This window comes from Mauremys mutica, chromosome 26, assembly GCF_020497125.1.
Source record: "Mauremys mutica isolate MM-2020 ecotype Southern chromosome 26, ASM2049712v1, whole genome shotgun sequence".
In the NCBI taxonomy this organism is placed as follows: Eukaryota; Metazoa; Chordata; order Testudines; family Geoemydidae; genus Mauremys; species Mauremys mutica.
Genome location: NC_059097.1, coordinates 14,395,099 through 14,402,468, shown reverse-complemented (window position 1 = coordinate 14,402,468; position 7,370 = coordinate 14,395,099). Strand labels below are relative to the sequence as shown.

Sequence of the window (7,370 nt, the reverse complement as noted above, 5' to 3'; positions counted from 1 at the left end):
AGGATAGAAAATAAGACAGAATATCTTATTGCCCTTATATACATCCATTGTATACCCACATCTTGAATACTGCATACAGATGTGGTGGTCTCATCTCAAAAAAGATATACTGGCATTAGAAAAGGTTAAGAGAAGAGCAACTAAAATGATTAGGGGTTTGGAACTGGTCCCACGTGAGGAGAGATTAAAGGGACTAGGACTTTTCAATTTGGAAAAGAGGAGACTAAGGGGGGATATGATAGAAGTATATTAAATCATGAGTGGTGTGGAGAAAACGAATAACGAAAAGTTATTTTCTTGTTCCCATAATATAAGAATCAGGGGCCACCAAATGAAATGAATGGGCAGCAGGTTTAAAACAAATAAAAGGAAGTTCTTCACACAGCGCACAGTCAACTTGTGGAACTCCTTACCTGAGGAGGTTGTGAAGGCTAGGACTACAGCAGGGTTTAAAAGAGAACTGGATAAATTCATGGAGGTTAAGTTAATTAATGGCTATTAGCCAGGATGGGTAAAGAATGGTGTCCCTAGCCTCTGTTTGCCAGAAGGAGGTGATGGATGGCAGGAGAGAGATCACTTGATCGTTACCTGTTAGGTTCACTCCCTCTGGGGCACCTGGCATTGGCCACTGTCGGTAGACAGATACTGGGCTAGATGGACCTTTGGTCTGACCCAGTACGGCCATTCTTATGTTCTTATGAGAAAAATGGTACAAAACCCAACTGCTATTCAGCAGAACCCAGGGCAATGTGGGAACAACTGGGAATAAGCCAATCTGTCCCTAGTAGGGGAACCTGATGACTAACAATCACTTGGCAGTGGGAGGAAAAGTATAAACATGATGCCCCAAATTTGGTTAGACCAGGAAAAGCGATGGAGGTTGTGTCCAGTGGTGAGGAGATTTGCTATGTTACCCTGGACACTATATGGGCTATTTTCTTTCTTGAAAAAATAGTTGTGTTTTTATATCAGAATTGCTAACTCAATCTAGCTAACTCCATGCAAAACCCTAGTGGAGCCAAAGCCCAGGTAGATTTAACCTCCATGTACCTAGTAAAGGTCACTCCTGGTTCTCCCACTTGGGACTGAGGGACATTCCTGTTGGAGGGACACAAACTTCCATGACACAGGAGTTGATGAAAAACACCATGGGCTTCTCTGGTGATAAATAAGAGAAGAGCTGTGATGGAAGAATTTCATAAGGTTTCTCTCCTGTGTGGCTCCTCTGATGGAGAATAAGGTGTGAGCTCCGAGCAAAGGTTTTCCTGCACTCAGGATTCATAGGGGCGCTAGCCTTTGTGGATTCTCTGATGGCGAGTAAGGTGTGAGCGCACACTGAAAGTTTTCCCGCACTCACAGCATTTATAAGGTTTCTCTCCTGTGTGGATCCTCTGATGGCGAATGAGGTATGAGCGCCAAGCGAAGGTTTTCCCGCACTCACAGCATTTATAGGGTTTCTCTCCTGTGTGGATCCTCTGATGTACAGTAAGGCCTGATCTGTGAGTGAAGGTTTTCCCACAGTCACAGCACTTATAGGATTTCTCTCCAGTGTGGATCTGCTCGTGGTGAATAAGGGTTGAGCGCTCAGTGAAGGTTTTCCGGCACTCAGAGCATTTATAGGGTTTCTCTGGGCTTCTCTGGTGCTTCTCTGGTGATAAATAAGAGAAGAGCTGTGATGGAAGAATTTCATAAGGTTTCTCTCCTGTGTGGCTCCTCTGATGGAGAATAAGGTGTGAGCTCCGAGCAAAGGTTTTCCCGCCCTCACAGCATTCCTAGGGTTTCTCTCCTGTGTGGATTCTCAGATGGCGAATAAGGTGGAATCTCTCAGCGAAGGTTTTCCTGCACTCAGGATTCAGAGGGGCGCTAGCCTTTGTGGATTCTCTGATGGCGAGTAAGGTTTGAGCGCACACTGAAAGTTTTCCCGCACTCACAGCATTTATAAGGTTTCTCTCCTGTGTGGATCCTCTGATGGCGAATGAGGTATGAGCGCCAAGCGAAGGTTTTCCCGCACTCACAGCATTTATAGGGTTTCTCTCCTGTGTGGATCCTCTGATGTACAGTAAGGCCTGATCTGTGAGTGAAGGTTTTCCCACAGTCACAGCACTTATAGGATTTCTCTCCAGTGTGGATCTGCTCGTGGTGAATAAGGGTTGAGCGCTCAGTGAAGGTTTTCCGGCACTCACCGCATTTATAGGGTTTCTCCCCTGTGTGGATCTGCTCGTGGTGAATAAGGGTTGAGCGCTCAGTGAAGGTTTTCCGGCACTCACAGCATTTATAGGGTTTCTCCCCTGTGTGGATCCTCTGATGTACAATAAGGCCTGATCTCCGAGCGAATGTTTTCCCACACTCACAGCATTTATAAGGTTTCTCTCCTGTGTGGATCCTCTGATGGCGAATGAGGTATGAGCGCCAAGCGAAGGTTTTCCCGCACTCACAGCATTTATAGGGTTTCTCCCCTGTGTGGATCCTCTGATGGTGAATAAGGGTTGAGCGCTCAGTGAAGGTTTTCCCGCACTCACAGCATTTATAGGGTTTCTCCCCTGTGTGACTCCTCTGATGGCGAATAAGGTGTGAGCGCTGAGTGAAGGTTTTCCCGCACTCACAGCATTTGTAGGGTTTCTCCCCTGTGTGACTCCTCTGATGGCGAATAAGGAATGATCGCTCAGTGAAAGTTTTCCCACAGTCACAGCATTTATGGGGTTTCTCCCTGTGTGACTCCTCTGATGGTGAATAAGGTTTGAGTGCTGAGTGAAGGTTTTCCCACACTCACAGCATTTATAGGGTTTCTCCCCTGTGTGGACGCTCTGATGTATAACAAGGCTTGAGTTCTGAGCAAAGGTTTTCCCGCACTCACGGCATTCATAAGGTTTCTCCCCTGTGTGGATCCTCTGATGGCCAATGAGTTGTGAGCGCCAAGCGAAGGTTTTCCCGCACTCACGGCATTCATAAGGTTTCTCCCCTGTGTGCATCCTCTGATGGCGAATGAGGTATGAGCGCCAAGCGAAGGTTTTCCCGCACTCACAGCATTTATAGGGTTTCTCTCCTGTGTGGATCCTCTGATGTACAGTAAGGCCTGATCTCTGACCGAATGTTTTCCCACAGTCACAGCATTTATAGGGTTTCTCCCCTGTGTGACTCTTCTGATGGCGAATAAGGACTGAGCTCCAAGTGAAGGTTTTCCCACACTCACAGCATTTATGGGGTTTCTCCCCTGTGTGACTCCTCTGATGGTAGATAAGGGCTGAGCTCCGAGTGAAGGTTTTCCCGCACTCACAGCATTTATAGGGTTTCTCCCCTGTGTGGATCCACTGATGGCCAATGAGGTGTGAGCGCCAAGCGAAGGTTTTCCCGCACTCACAGCATTTATGGGGTTTCTCTCCTGTGTGGATCCTCTGATGGTGTGAGCGCCTCCTGAACTTTATCCCACACTCAAAGCCCATGTTCTCTCTCTCTTCCGTCAGGATTCTCTGCTGGGCTGTGGTTTCCTTCAGCCCTCTGTGAGTTCCCTGATAATTAACAGATATTCCAACTTTCTGTGCTGGCTGGTTTCCCTGCCGCTTCTCTGGCCTGTGCTGCCACTGAGAGCCTTTTCCCTGCTCACAACTCCTGGACACACTCCCTTTGCTTCTTTGCAATAACGCCCCATGCGCTTCCACTTGATCATCTTCCTGCTGAGGAGTCTGCTCTATGGTCTCTCTCACTATCCCCTCACCTGATGGGACAGAGAAAGAAAAACCTCAGAAAGCAGAAGACAAAAGGGGGGAACAAACCAAGAGAATAGCTGGAGATGGAGAAAAACCAGGGACTGAATTTCCCCAAATTCTTCCCCAAAGGGGCGAGAGGAGGGGATCAATTCTGCATCCAGTTCACATCCAAACATTCCCCAGAGAAAAGGGAGTCTGGGGAGGGAACTAGTGCCAGGAGCTAGGATGGGTAGGAAGCCATGAACAGTATCTGCCCTAAAGATATGACACCTGCTGGGGATCATCCTGAACCCAGAGACCTCACAAGGTCTTTGCTGGGAATCCCAGCTGTTTCCTTCAAACACTGAGAAGGTTTAATGATCCCTCACCCATGCAACTGCCTCTCAGGATCTCTCTTTCCTCTGAGCCCTGGAGATCTGGGGCCCACGGCTCTTCCCCTCGTTCCAGCTGGGAGATGACATCAGGTTTGGAAACTGGGAACCCTGCTCAGAGGAAAGAAGACCAGTGAGATCAGGTAACACGCAAAAGAAGAAGTTACTCAACTTGTGCATCAATGATGGTTCTTTGAGATGTGTCTCCCTATGGGTGCTCCACTGTAGGGGATGGCACATTAAAAACAGCTGTGTAGACTGGTGGCTTTCCACACTACTGTGCCCGTCAGGAGTCTGATTTGTTTTGCGTACCTCCGAGTTACACCTCATTTAAAAATGACTTGCTTACAAAATCAGACATAAAAATACAAAAGGGTCACCGCACACTGTGAATTGCTGACTTGCTCATTTTTACCATATAACTGTAAAATACACAACTGGAATATAAAATTGTACTTACATTTCAGTGTATAGTATATAGATCAGCATAAGCAAGTCACTGTATGAAATTTTACTTTGTACTGAGTTGGCTAGTAATTTTTCCGTAGCAACTCTGGAAGACCTCTGCGTAACCCAGGGGTACACATACCGCTGGTGTAGACACTGCAGCTCAGGCTTCAGAGACTGAGCTCCAGCCCAATCTGCAACCGCTCTCTCTCTGTCGCCTTGTCTTTTTGCCCTGGATAGCAGCAAACTTAAGCCCAGTCTGTTTGTACCCTAGTTCCTGTGTCCAAAAGGGCAGGGCAGTTGTGTTCCCATGTTCTGCTTCCCTCGAACCCAGTCATTACACGTTAACCTCCAGTTTTTGAGACTTCCATTGTTCAGTGTAAATGGAGACAGGCCTATGCTACTTCAACATGAATTACATCCCCTTCCCAGGAGAGGAATTCACTCCTTCCCACCCAGTGACTAACAAAGCACATTGAGAGGGAAGCTGACCCAGGCATACTAAATAAAGCCCCCATTCTCCAGAGGGAGACAAGGTCAAAGTGAAGGGCTAGGATCATGAATCATAAAATCACAGAAACACAGGGGTGAAAGGACCTTGAGATGTCAGCTAGTCCATCCTCCAGCCCTGAGGCAGGACCAAGTATACACAGACCATCTGTCTAACCCAGGGGTGGGCAAACTTTTTGGGCCGAGGGCCACATCTGGGTGGGGAAATGGGTTGAGGTATGGGATGTGGGAGGGAGTGTGGTGTGCAGGAAGGGGCTCAGGGCAAGGGATTGGGGCACAGGAGGGGTGCAGGGCATATGAGGGAGCTCGGAAGGGGGTTGGCATGCAGGAGGGGTGCTGAGTGCAAGAGGGGGCTCAGGGCAGGGGTTGGGGTGCAGGAGGGGTGGGAGGTGCAGGGAGAGGGCTTAGGCCAGGGAGTTGGGGGACGGGTGCAGGAGGGGTTCGGGCTCTGGCCCGTGCCACTTACCTAAAGCGGCTCTGGAGTGGCAGCGGTGTGGGGCCTGCAGCACCACGAGGGGCAATCCCACGGGCCGGATCCAAAGCCCTGAGGGGCCGGATCCGGCCCGTGGGCCGTGGTTTGCCCACCCCTGGTCCAACCTCTTCTTAAAAACCTCCAGCGACCAGCATCCCACAACCTCTCTTGGGAACGTATTCCTGTACTCACCGTTGGAAAGTTTTTCCTAAGACCCAACCTAAACATCCAATGCTGCACAACAAGCCAGTTACTACTTCTCCCCACCTTAACCCTAACCAGGCGAGGAGAAGGGAAGACCAGATTTCAAGAAGACGACCACGGTCAGTGGTGTCAGACAGCTGACAGGTCGAGGAGGAGGATGGAATGCTGGTTCTGAGCTTTGCCTAGGGACAGGTCATTAGAGACTTCAGCAAAAGCAGCCTCAGCCCTAACCCTAAGTGCTACAATCTCTGACTCCCTGACTCCTTCCCTTCCTACCCCCCACCAGATCCTCCTGTGATGGGTTGGGTCACAGAGTCGCCCTTGGGACTGTCACCTGAGATGCTGGAACTACCTCTGAGCCCATAGCTCTGTCAGTTAGCGATGTGAAAAATCTCATCCCTACCTGACATAAACTGCAGCAAAAGCTGTAGTGTCGACACAGTTACAGTGGCAAAAAAGTCCATTAAACAGAAAATCAAGGAAATTAAACGCCCATAAAGTACATGAAGCAGAGTTAAGGTTGCCTAGTGCTGCCTCGGGCCCTTCCAGCACATGGATGGTGGTGAAAAATAAAACCTCTGAAAACCAGGGAATGAAGAATTAAACTACACACCACCCCTGCAATGCAAGCTTAACTCTCCCCTTACCCCCTAGCCCTGGAGCTGGCAAATGTCACTGGGAGGGTGGTGCAAAGGTTAACAAACTATCCAAGGAAGGGGCCAATTTTCCATCTCTTGAAGGGTTCAAGTCAGGACAGGATGCCTTTCTGGAAGATGTTTTCATCAAACACAAGGTATTCAGTGCACTGCAATGGTAACTGGACGAAACTCCATGGCCTGTATTACACAGGAGGTCAGACTAGATGATCTAATAGTCTCCCCTGGCCTTAAAATTTATTGATCGACAGAAGGAAGGACTAAGAACATGCCACTGTGTGTTTTATGTTCCTCAGAGCTGAACAGCAGCATTTATCCACAGGCACTCCAGCAGCATGCATCTTGCCCTGTACCTTTACATGAACGGTGGAGGGACTAACTGAAGCAGCCTGGCAGAGCTGTGACACGGAGAGAGGTGCACGTGAAACTGGAAGGAGCAGGGATTCCTCATTTCAGAGCTGACTGGCAGAGACGGCGTCAATAAAGGCGCACAAGGGTGTGTTCGTGCCACAAGGATTGTCAGCAGGCTGGTGCCATACATGCTAGGGGTCTCCGGGGCTCAGGGAGGGTAAGCGAAGGCAACGACTCAGAAGGAATCCTCATTGGAAGGGTAAAGAGGTGGTGACATTACGAAAGTCTGAGATGGATTGTGTGCAGTAGGCTCAGTGTCTGAGCGCTGGCCAGGGCAGGCAGCTTCTGTTCCCTACATCGGATCTATCCCCAAGTTTTGCCTTAGCAAAGAGACGGTGTCAGCGTTTGCGCTGTCCTGCGTCTGTGCTCTGCTCCCAAAGTGTTCTGTAGCGGGGAGGGCCGAGCGCTGGTCTATGGGTCACTGGCCTGTCGGGGTGTCGCTGAAACAGGGCAAAAAACCTGAGGGTGCCTTGTGAACCTTCACTCTTCATTTCCCCTTCTAAGAACCGAGGGGACGGGAATCCTTACCCAGCGAGGTCACGTTCTCGTAGTTCTCCTGCATGACGTCTCTGTAGAGGGCTCTCTGAGCGGGGTC

At 49.4% G+C, this 7,370-nt stretch overlaps 1 pseudogene; it reads right to left on the bottom strand.

The window, feature by feature from the left end:
- Positions 1–1,724: 1,724 nt before the first annotated feature.
- Positions 1,725–4,209, bottom strand: LOC123356645 (annotated as a pseudogene).
- Between the last annotated feature and the right edge of the window lie 3,161 nt (positions 4,210–7,370).